The sequence below is a fragment of the Microcaecilia unicolor genome, chromosome 5 (genome assembly GCF_901765095.1).
Source record: "Microcaecilia unicolor chromosome 5, aMicUni1.1, whole genome shotgun sequence".
Lineage (NCBI taxonomy): Eukaryota > Metazoa > Chordata > Amphibia > Gymnophiona > Siphonopidae > Microcaecilia > Microcaecilia unicolor.
Genome location: NC_044035.1, coordinates 96370629 through 96382993, shown reverse-complemented (window position 1 = coordinate 96382993; position 12365 = coordinate 96370629). Strand labels below are relative to the sequence as shown.

The 12365-nt window shown below is 43.9% G+C and overlaps 1 protein-coding gene across 1 annotated transcript in view; it reads left to right on the top strand.

The window, feature by feature from the left end:
* RHOBTB1 (Rho related BTB domain containing 1) overlaps nt 1–12365 on the top strand; it is a 59729-nt gene that overhangs the window by 30148 nt on the left and 17216 nt on the right.

Genomic DNA, 12365 nt, shown 5'->3' with positions numbered 1-12365 from the left:
AACAAGGCACACCACAGGACACGCCCAGGCATCCTGCAGTAACTTGGGAATCTGCGTGCGCTATCTGCACGCTAAATAACTTTTCTTACTCCGTCATGGACGGAAAGTGGACATTCCTATGCTAACCAGTTAGCGCCAGATACTGTGTGAGCCCTTACCGGCCTTCAAAATGGACGGTCATAAGTGCTTACTCAGTAATTTACAAAATGGCCACACGCATGACCATTAATGCAGAAAATAGGAGAAAGCCATTTTTAAAGCCGTGGTCAAAATGGCCTCAAGGCGGCAGGGAAAGTCCGACATAAGGGCACACGAAGGCCACTTTTACTGCAGCTTAGTAAAAGGACCCTAATATTTGTTAGCCAATTCTAGTTTCATAAATAGATCATTTGCTCACCGCTAGATATGAGAATTTAAAAATTACAAGTGGCATGAAATTTCAAATCTAAAATTACCGATCTAAGGGTATGGACTCTGTTTACCAAAGCTAGGGTTAGCTCTTGGCTCAGCACTTAACAGCTGATGCTTAGGGTACCAGTTGCTGTGGTGCCTCAGTTGTAATTGCAATTCTGTGTTAATAGCTAACTTGCAAGGGGGTGGAGGATGGGTGGAGGATGGGGCAAGAATTTCACCTCAACTTACAGTTAATATGTGGTAAATTACTGCTCATTAACTGTTAACGCAGCAGATAACATGGCACAATTAATACCATCTGTGACTATCTACATCGCATAATCTGCAATATAAGTTAATATAATTACAAAATCTGAATGGGAAACTGCTGGAAACACCTCAGTCGGTAACACACCTCTTAATGCAGTTACCACATGTCAATTTTGGCCATTAATGTGCATTAACTGCAAGCCTTTAATGCACTTTAGTAATAGGGGACTATATGAGTACAAAAGAGAAGATTTTCAAATTCAACTAATCTTTATTAGAGAATCTTAATGACGAGAGGACTCAACACATCCATGTTTTGGCACCAAGGCAGTGGGTAGATATTTATGGGGCCACCGTAGATTGGCCCTGGACCCCCCTGCGAGACCCTCTCAACCCCCTCCCGCCACCAACCCGCTGTCGCCCGTCTGCTACCTGTGCTGCGGGGGACTCAACCCCTGCCAGCGAAGTCAGACTCGGAAACCAAACGAAGGAAGAAGACTTCGGCTGGCGGGGGTTGGAGTCCCCTGCCAGCAAAGGTAGGCGACGGCGGGGATGGTAGGGCGGGCGGGGGTCGAGAGGGTCATCGGCAGGGGGGGGGGCAAAGTTGTTCGTGATGGTGCTGACGGCGGCGGGGGGTGTCGGCAATGGTGGCGGGGGGGTCCGCAGTGCGGGGGGGGGGCTAATAAGTGCCCCCTCACCTCGAGCTCTGGACCCCCTCCTGCGAAGTCTGGCTATGCCCCTGGCACAAAGTGCTTGCATCAGGAGTCTTTCCACCTTTTGAAGTAAGATCAGTAGAACACACAACTGCCAACTGGAAATGTAAACTGAATACTTTGACACAGCAAAAAAAATCCAAGTAGCGCACAGTTCAGTTGTCAAGAAGACAACATGTGTCTCTGTGTCAGAGAAAAACTGAAACACAGCTGTGGCGAGTCCTCTCAACATATGTCATTAACGGGTCCTTTCATCAAGCTGCGGGGAAAAAGGGACCTGCACTAGTGGTGGGGGCTGTTTTTCCACAGCCGGTATAAGCCCTCAAAAAATGGCCACACGGTGAGATAACGCTTACTGCGTGGCCTGCAGCGGGGAGCCCTTATGCCACCCATGAGGTGCAATTAGGGCTCCCGTGCTAACCTGGCAGTAACTGTTCAGCGCACGGCGGTGCACGATTATCACCAGGTTATTGCCATGCAAGCCATTTCCGTGGCTTCTCTTTTTTCCTATTACCCTCTAAAGCACTCCCGCAATGTCCAACAGGTCCAAAAAACCGCAAACGCGGCCATTACTTGTAATCTAGCCTCAGGTGAGCGTGCCAAACCTTCCCTCTCCGCCGCTTTTATGACTATTCATTACCACTACGGTATTGTGGGCTGCATGAAGGCTGCCGGAAATAAATGCAATTCATTCATCACTCTTCCTTAGACGTCACTGGTCCTCAGATTTGGCACACTCACCCGAGGCTAGATTACAAGTAACGCCGCCGTGTTTGCAGTTTTTTTGGACACGTTGGACATTGCGGGACAATGACTTGCGCTTTAAGACTTGGTGAACTAAGAGGTGCTTTGGCACTGAGAGTTGGTAAAGAGATCTGCCAGTGCTTTAATTGCGTAGCTCAGTAGATAAGATCAAAAGAATTTTGGATAGGTGATGATGTCATATTAGCAATGTTCTATGATTGTATGATTGCACAGTGAATGATGGTGAATGCGGTGTGGGTGGATGAAGGAGTGCTGGAATAACTTGGTGGTATTGTTGAAAAGTATACACTAATAAAAGTATAATATTTTTAAGAATAAGTGGAAATGGTCATATGTTGTGAAGGAGGCTTTAGAGGGTAATAGTAAATAAATGTACTCCAGGTATAGGATATTTTCCCTGTGCATTGTAATTCTCTTTTTTCCCCTCAGAACGGTGCATGCTCAGGGCAGGACTACACCAGCGGCCGTGTTGGGCTGGTGGTAGTCCGGAAGAGTGAGCGGTAAGCCCACGTTGGCGTTACCGCTGCTCCTGTAAAAGGGCCCCTTAAGATTCTCCAATAAAGATAGTTGGACTTTAAGAATCTTCACTTTTACGCTCCACGTTTCTCTTTGCTGTTGCTCTTCGTGAGGCTCGCATCGCCTCCCTTTGTGCCGTATTCAATGAATTTTACAACAGCATTGTCTAAAGAAGTTTTAAGCTGTTTTGTTTTGTTTTTTTTCACAATTTACTACATAATTCCTAGAATAATCTTGTTACAGAACTAGGAAATATTAACATAATTCTTATCCTTAACAAAACAAAGACGCAACACCTTATCTACTTCTATTTTTAGTCCACAATTTAAAGGGGAGCCAAGGCCACAATACTCTAAGAAATTGAACAACAATTTACAATTTGAATTAGTAACATGAAAGGAAACTTACAGGAATCATTTGGTCCGATTATGGTGTAGATATTGTTAACACTCTGAAATTTGGGGATGGTGTACATTACCTTTTTGAATCTAAACAAAGATCTTAAATGATCGGGGTCAAAAAAAACCATATTTAAAAAGAAGACAACTTCACCACACATTACATGGAAAATTGAGCCAAAACAAGCCTCCTAACTGGACTGCCAATGAACGTAGTCCAAGAAAAGGTTTTCGCCTCTTTTGGGTCATTTTAGAGACATCAGGAAACATCCAATCTATAACCCAGAAAGGACTCTTCTCTATGCCAAAAAAAATTGTTTAATATCCAGTCTCTGTCTGGTTTGCAAAACAAAAGTCACAATAAGTGTTGCTAATTTTATACCAGCATTATCTTCCTCAAGTATTTGTGTAAGATTTAAAGTTTCAATAACAGCTTCATTTCCATCAATCACAGGCTGGTCAGTTGGATCCTTTTTATAAGGATACATTTTTGCAATTGGCGGAAAGCTTGTTCTGGTCCTTTTTAATATTTCAATATTTCAATATTTTTTTAAGGTTATTAAAGGTGCTATCGACTCCTGTCTTGAAAATTTATTAAACGTAAAGTTTTTGATCTTTGCTGATTCTCTAGGGTTCCATTTTACTCTGTAAACCATTTATTTTCTTTACATATATTATTTGAAGTTGTTGAAAATTTGTATATCCTTACTATGAATTTGAATTTTTTTTCTTCCAAAATGGAAGTTTTCTTTTCCAAACAGATATCCTCTCTTTCAGGTATTTGAACTTGTTTTACAAGTGTAGGACCAATCTTTTTTGAAAAGAAGTCTCTAGTCCAATAAGGCTTCCCATATCACTTCAATGTTGTAACTGAGGGTTTAGTTGGTAGAAAGGACTTACTCAGAAAAGATAGTTCAGTCGAGGAAAATCCAAAAGGTTCCAACTCCTTCCCTCTCGTTGTTAAACCAGAAGCGCCGCTGCTTTGCTGTATCACACCCATGTCTACTGGGGTGATCGGCATACTTTGCTCGTATCTGCCCCCCGCATTAGGGTGGACCAAGGGCCTCTTCGGACCCCCATGGGCAACCCTGTGTAGACATTCCTTGCTCAGTTGCTGGCATCGGCAACGGCTCTAATCTCTGGGCGAGTGAGATGCCTACCTCAGGCTATGGGAGAGTTTCACCTTCCACCGCTCCCGACAGCAAACGAAGCTTCACCGCATACAGCAAGTCCTGAAGTAGTGAACAACAATCCATGGGGCACCGCTTTTGGCTCTGAACCAGTGTTGAGGGGATTACACGCGTCTGCCTCTTCGTTTTAGGCATCTGGTAAGGAAGGAATTTCTTTCGAATTATTCAAAATTATAGGCCGGGTCCAGGAGCAGCCTCACTAAGTTCCCTTTTCATGCCGCCATCTTGTCCCAAGTTTAAGCTGTTTAAATATTACCCTTGAATATGGTCCATTAATATGCTGCACATAAACACCTAGCTTAAGAAAGATTTGCTGCTGTCTTAAATGTTAAACTGTTGTAGCTCTTCAGTTGTCTGTTTTATAATGATCTCCTACAGTAATATGAATGCAGGTAACCTGAAGGCAAAAAGAAGGGACACACAGATGTCAGCATGTAGAAAGCTTAGACAAACTCAATTTTATCATCCCAAATTACAAGATAAATGTATTACCAAAACATTCAGAACTATTGCACTTTATACAGTGCCCTGGACTGTATCAAGAGCCAGTGTAAAACTTTCATTAATCTAATCACATGATCTGTTCGTCCTACTCCCTTAATTAATCAAGGATGTTATAATGCCTTTGTATCACTCCATGATGCGACCGCGCCTTGAATAATGTGTTCAATCACATCTCAAAAAAGATGTGGAGGGGCATTTTTGAACGGGGATGCCCATCTCTAAGGGCGTCCATCTCTGAGGATGTCCCCATGAAGGGGCATCCCGTATTATCGAACAAGATGGGCGTCCATCTTTCATTTCGATAATACGGTCAGGGACGCCCAAATCTCAGCATTTAGGTCGTCCTAAGAGATGGTCGACCTAAATGTTGAGATGGTCGACCTTAGAGATGGTCGTTCCCAGTTTTCAGCCATAATGGAAACCGAGGATGCCCATCTCAAAAACGACCAAATCCAAGCCCTTTAGTTGTGGGAGGAGCCAGCATTCGTAGTGCACTGGTCCCCCTCACATGCCTTAGGGGGCACTGCAGTGGACTTCATAAATTGCTTCCATGGTGCATAGCTCCCTTACCTTGGGTGCTGAGCCCCCCAAACCCCCCCCCCCAAAACCCACTACCCACAACTGTACAACACTACCATAGCCCTTAAGGGATAAAGGGGGCACCTAGATGTGGGTACAGTGGGTTTCGGGTGGGTTTTGGAGGGCTCACATTTACCAGCACAAGTGTAACAGGTGGGGGGGATGGGCCTGGGTCCGCCTGCTGAAGTGCACTGCAGTACCCACTAAAAACTGCTCCAGGGTACCTGCATACTGCTTGTGATGGAGCTGGGTATGACATTTGAGGCTTGGCATAGAGCTGACAAAAAATGTTTACAAAAATTTTGGGGGGGCGAGAGGAGTTGGTGACCCTGGGGGAGTAAGGGGAGATGATCCCGATTCCCTCCGGTGGGCATCTGGTCAGTTCGGCGCAACTTTTTGAGGCTTGGTCGTGAAAAAAATTGGACCAAGATAAAATCAGCAAATGCTCGTCAGGGACGCCCTTCTTTTTTCCTTATCAGCTGAGGACGCCCATCTCTTAACCACGCCCCCTGTCTCGCCTTCGGTACACTGGCCCGACACCCCTTGTGAACTTTGGTCATCCCCACGACAGAAAGCAGTTGAGGGCGCCCAAAATCGGCTTTCGATTATGCCGATTTGGGAAACCTTGAGAGAAGGACGCCCATTTCCCGATTTGTGTTGGAAGATGGACGTCCTTCTCTTTCGATTATGCCCCTGATAGTGGAATTAGGAAAGGTACAGAGAAGGATAACGAAAATGATAAAGGGGATGGGACAACTTCCCTATGAGGAAAGGCTTTTGAGCAGCTAGGGCTCTTCAGTTTGGAGAAATGACGGCTGAGGGGAGATATGATAGTGGTATATAAAATAATGAGTAGAGTGGAACAGGTAGACGTGAATTGCTTGTTTACCCTTTCCAAAAATACTAGGACTAGGGGGCATGCAATGAAGCTACAAAGTAGTAAATTTTAAACAAATCGGAGAAAATATTTCTTCACTCAATGTGTAATTAAACTCTGGAATTCATTGCCAGAGAATGTGGTAAAAGCAGTTATATTGATGGGGTTTAAAAAAGGTTTGGATGTCTTCCTAAAAGAAAAGCACATAAGCCATTATTAAAATTGACTTGGGAAAATCCACTGCTTATTTTAGGATAAGCAGCATGAAATGTATTGTACTGTTTTAGGATCTTGCCAGGTAGTTGTGACCTGGATTGGCCACTGTTGGAGACAGGATACTAGGCTTGATGGATCTTCGGTCTGTCCTAGTATGGCAACACCTATGTTCTTATCAATGTTCAACTTTGTAACATTAAAAATGTAGCCTGTTTTATGATATGCTGCTGTGGTACTTGAGGGCTGCAAACAGCTCAGGTTTTCAGGATATCCCTAGTGAATATGCATGAGAGGTTTGCCTACAATGGAGGTAGTAGGCCTGTAGATGTTGCTCATGGATATTCATTTGGATGTCTTGAAAACAGGATCTGTTGGCAGCCCTTCAAGACTAAGAGTAAAGACAAAGGATATACTGTTAAATCTATGGTTCTCAATCTTTGTTCTGTTGTGACACACCTGACAGACAGTATTCACATGTGTGACACACTCAGGGCTTTTTTTGAGGGGGTACTTGGGGGTACTGAGTACCAGCACCTTTTCCATTGTCTGCTAAAATTGACCCATGATCCCCAAGTTTTAATGAAAGAGCTCAGGCTCTACACACCAATTCTGCCTTGTCATAGATTCTGTGACTGGTTGCAGGGGGTCTGTCTATTGTGGGGTGGGTCCCTCAGTGATCACCCCACCCCTGAAGGGTAGCCTGGCATTTGAGTACCGGCACCTTTTTTGCTAGAAAACATGCACTGGCCACACTAAACACTACAGTTTTCAGCTGAACAAAGGGAAAAATAAACCCTAGCTTTCATTTAATTGTTGAAAATAACGATGTGAAGGAAATACAGACACAATAGTGATGACTGCCAGGGTGGAAGAGAAGGGTGAGCTGCAACATTTTCATTTGAGGCTAATAACGAAATAGGGACCAGTTATGGAGATTTCAAGTACCCAACTTCCTGGTTCTCAACCTCTCCCCAACCTGCAGCACAGAAAAGCAAAAGCATGCTGTCGAAATGTCAAATTTTGGGTGACACACCAGTGTGTCCCAACACACTGGTTGAGAACCACTGCTGTAAATATACACAAAAGCCTTTTGTCGGAATCAGCAACAAATCAGCTTGACTGAAGTCTCTGCCGCCTGTTTTATAATGTCAAATAAATGAGGAAAGTTTTGACTAAGCAGAGTTCTACTTCTGTCTCCTTCATTACTTTCAGTGCACCAGTCAGCAGAGTTTCTCTCCCTAGAGTCACACATAGTAGGTTCTTTATTAAAAAATACAGTATACTGTGCTGGTAATTAAGCCATACTGCACAATAGGAATGTAAATAAATTTTCTGCATTAGCTCTCACTGCAATTAATATTTCAAACAGTCATGTAATTGGAATTTTTAGCATTGAATTTGGAAGTATCTAAAGAACAATTATTTTTGGTTGCAAGGTATTTATTACAGAAATGTTTTCTTCTTTTTGATGGTGCTGCACTATTTTCTAGCTAAAGTGCCCATTGGAGGTGAAATATGGGAAAGATTTGCTTTTTTGCTGAATAAATATTTACTATGAGGAGCTTTTTGGCTCCCCATAGTAAACAGTTCATTTGTTTAAGATTTCTCAGAGTGCCTGAGTCTGTGGATCATGTACAGACAATTTCCCAAATCATAACTCAGGAAGTTAGAATTAATTGCCTTGTTTTCATTTGGGTCCTGGAGGCACCAGGAGCTACAGTATCATGCCAGAAGGTGCACAGAAACTCCATGGCAGAGGCACACCTTGAATTCAGTCAGTTTATTATGAACAATTTTCTATGCTTCATGCATAACTTATACTACAGTGTCTGCAATTTCTGCACTACTGTTTGCATAAACTGCCTATATATTTGTGGTCTTCACATTTCCACTGTCCAGTATTTAGTACTATTAAAAGGAAAAGGAGCACTGAAACCTGCTTGATTGAACAACACCTAATGCTCTCCTTCCACCTATGATGCACGTTTATTGGTTTTTTTCAATTTGCAGAGCAGGTGATATTTATAACCAATAGGAAGATCACATGGTGCCATGGGCTGGTGAAGATGTGTGTTTCGCTAGCTCCGAGGGTCCCCACTCCAGCTCAGCATTTTGCATCATTTATTTTGATTCATACATGCCATTATTCACTCCTAATGTCAGACTTGTGAGTCTTGTGCCAAGTGGAGCACTGCTGAGCGCGATGACACACCCTGTACTCTGCTTGGTGGCCGAGCAACCCCGAGGTTCACCTGCGGTGACTGCCATTCCCCAGAGGTTGAGCCCCCAGGTGCAGGCGGCTGGCAGGACTTGTGTGGGAAGCTGAGGAGAGGGGCCCTGAGGAACCAGCTGGAGGGGAACGGAAGGGAATGGTCCTGGTACAAGCAATGTCCAACTGGCAGGCAGCAGGCGAGAGAGTAATCCAGGTACAAGCAAGGTTCAACAGGCAGGCAGCAGGTGAGAGAGTAATCCAGGTACAAACAAGGTTCAACAGGCAGGCAGCAGGCGAGACACTAATCCAGGTACAAGCAATATCAACAGGCAGGCAAAAGAGTAATCCAGGCACAAGCAGATAAAGTGCTGGCGTCTGACGTCAGCAGGAGCCTAGCAGGGTGAGAGAGAGAGCAGCCATAGGGAGAGAACAGGAGGAGGGCACAAGCAGTAGCCAATAGGAAAGGAGCAAGGGAAAGGGAGCACCCTGAAAGGCCACGTGGGATGATAGGAGCAGAGCTACACAAATGTGCGGTGCATCACGATGCGGAGACGCCAAGCAGTCAAAGGGCAGCGCTGTCGAGGAGGCTGGAAGCACCCGCGCTGGTTACAATGGCACTGCAGTGAAGCCCTGCGCGCTCGAGGATAGCGAGGTAGGGGATGTGACAGCTGCACTGGTTACTACGGCGCTGCAGTGGAGACCCGCGCCGCTTGAGGACGTCGAGGTAGGGGACGTGACACCTAAGTGTGTGGGAACGCATGGACAAATGTCTAACCTGCACAGGAGTACCCAATGGCAGGCAAATCTCTTCGTAAGGAGAAGGACCAGCTCAAGACTGCAGAAGGCAAGTGCATAAGAACATAAGCACCGCCATACTGGGAAAACACCAAGGGTCTATTAAGCCCAGCATCCTGTCTCTGACAGTGGCCAATCCAGGCCTCAAGAACCAGGCAAAAACCCAAAACAATACAAAATTTTAAATTAATAATATTCAATGGACTTTTCCTTCAGGAATCTGTCCAAACCCCCCTTTAAACTCAACAAGGCCAACTGTTGTCACTACATTCTCTGGCAATGAATTCCAGAGTCTAACTACGCGCTGAGTAATGAAAAACTTTCTCCTATTTGTTTTAAATCTACCACATTCTAGCTTCATCTTATGTCCCCTGGTTCTATTATTGTTAGAAAGTGTAAAACAAATGCTTCACATCTGTTCCGCTCCATTCCACTCATTATCTTGTAGGACTTCTATCATATCACCCCTCAGCCGCCTCTTCTCCAAGCTGAAGAGCCCTAACCATCTTAGCCTTTCCTCATAGGGAAGTCCTCCTATCCCCTTTACCATTTTTGTTGCCCTTCTCTGCACCTTCTCCAATTCCTTTATATCTTTTTTGAGGTGCAGCAACCAGAACTGAACACAATACTCGAGGTGCGGTCTCACCATGGAGTGATACAACGGCATTATAACATCCTCGTGTTTATTTTCCATCCCTTTCCTAATAACATCCGTTTTATGCTTATTTATCCCGCACTGCTCAGAATTTACTATGAGGGTAAGTGGAATGTGTTGGATACAGTAGATCAAGCACAGGAGTTTCTACACCAGATAAATCGTTCATCTTTTTTTCTTTTTTTTTATTACATTTGTACCCCAAGCTTTCCCACTCATGGCAGGCTCAATGCAGCTTACATATTGTATACAGGTTACTTATTTGTACCTGGGGCAATGGAGGGTTAAGTGACTTGCCCAGAGTCACAAGGAGCTGCCTGTGCCTGAAGTGGGAATCGAACTCATCTCCATCGGGTACATCACCTAATTAAGTAGAGACTATAGACGATGATGACTGCTACAAGTTAACTTTTGTACTATCCATGCCCAGTATTTTATGTTGTATAGTTGGTTCTTGTTCACTTGATAGATGTACAGACATGAAATGCTGACTTTACCCCTGTTCATTCTGGGGACAGGTTTGTTGTACTTTTTAGAATTCTTGGGAGTGGGGTGGGTGACTGTTCTCTGCACTGTACGTGATCTTAGTGTGTTATTCAGAAATAGAGACTGAGGCACTAATTTTCTTTATTGTTCAACTGCTGGTGAAGGAGGGTGGTTTGAAGGGGATTATGTTTGAAAAGGGTGATGAGAAAAGGGGGACTTGTTTTAACTGTGTATTAGATGAGCAGTCCATTTGTGCACTACTTTTATTCAGTGGGAGACTTGGGGCGAAGGCTGGGCATCCCAGGTGCCCAAATGTAAGTTTACAAAACTGTTGGCTTTGGGCTTCCTGGAAAGTGCATTGACCGCCCCTCATTGTCACATAGCCACTTGGAATGTTGGCGGTATTATTTCTCCTATTAAGCGAACAAAAATTTAAAGTGACACTTAAGCGCAATGAGGTGGGCATCACATGTCTTCAAGGACCCGGTTGTTCGATGCTGAACATCAAAGCTTAAAAGGAGATGTTTCCTCTCCATGATAACACAGCGTTGATCACGCTGATTCCCAAACCTAATAAGCCAAGGGCAGAAGTGGATTCCTATAGATCAATATCTTTATTAAATGTGGATATTAAGTTGTTGGCCAAGCGTCTCACTCTTTGGCTGCTCATCTCTCAGATCTGGTGAGAGAATCACAGTTTTTGTTAAATCTCACCAATCAGTATTAAACATCCATAAAGGCATTCTTAAGCATGTCCCATTGTCAGGCTGAAAGCTGCCAGCACTGGTGCTGAGCCTCGATGCCGAGAAGGCATTTGATAAGTACACTGGACCCATCTGTTTGCTGTGCTAGATCGTGTAGGCATCAGAGGTTGGTTTCTGCAGGATGTCAGACTTTATATCATTACCAACAAGCACAACTTGAGAATTTGAGAGCCTAGGCAGGGATGTACCATTATCCCTTTTGTTGTGTTTTCCCTGGAACCGCTTTTGCAACTTATTAACCATATGCTGCAAATTACAGGCTTAGAACTTTTGGGCCATTCTGTGAAGGTGTTAGCATATGCTGATGATCTTTGTTTCTTACTCATCCCCAGGAGGCCTTACTTCATCTATTGTGGTTGGTGCAGGGATGTGGAACCTTTTCTGGGTTTTCTCTCAATCTGAGTAATTCTAAAAGCTCTTCCAGTTCAGTGGTCTGTGCGCATCTCCTGGAAGGGAGATTTCCTCTAAACGTGGGAAGATGATACTTTGAGATATTTAGGCATAAGCATACCAATGATCTGTCCACCTTATATACTGCAAAGTGTATTCATTGTTGGAAGATACAAGAGTAACATTATACTTGTGGCGATCATATCCGTTTTATGGGGCAGGATCCATCTTTTTAACGTGATCTTAACGCCTCGCTGGCTGTATGTTTTTCAATTTCGATAGATTCTTGAGCATGGGGGTTGCCTACTTGAGGTTCCTGATGTGAGCATTACTGGGGGGGGGGGGGCATGGGGAGTTGAGTTTGCTTGTTCTTCAAGACGTTATGTTTTTTTTTTTTTAGAGTGAAATTATAAGGTTTCTTATTCTTTGCAATAAAAAAGATTTCAACATAACAAATGCTCAGTATGGCAGAATCTGAAGACACAATAGATGAGTTCATTGTGTCTTCGATTTAAGTTTTTTCCTGCACCTTTGGATTTCTCTATTGGCTAGTGGTGCTATTGTCCTTTGTTCCTAATCATGCAGAATATTTCTCACATTTTTTCTAATGTTTCCTATCCTAGTCAATGCAGTGACAGTCCC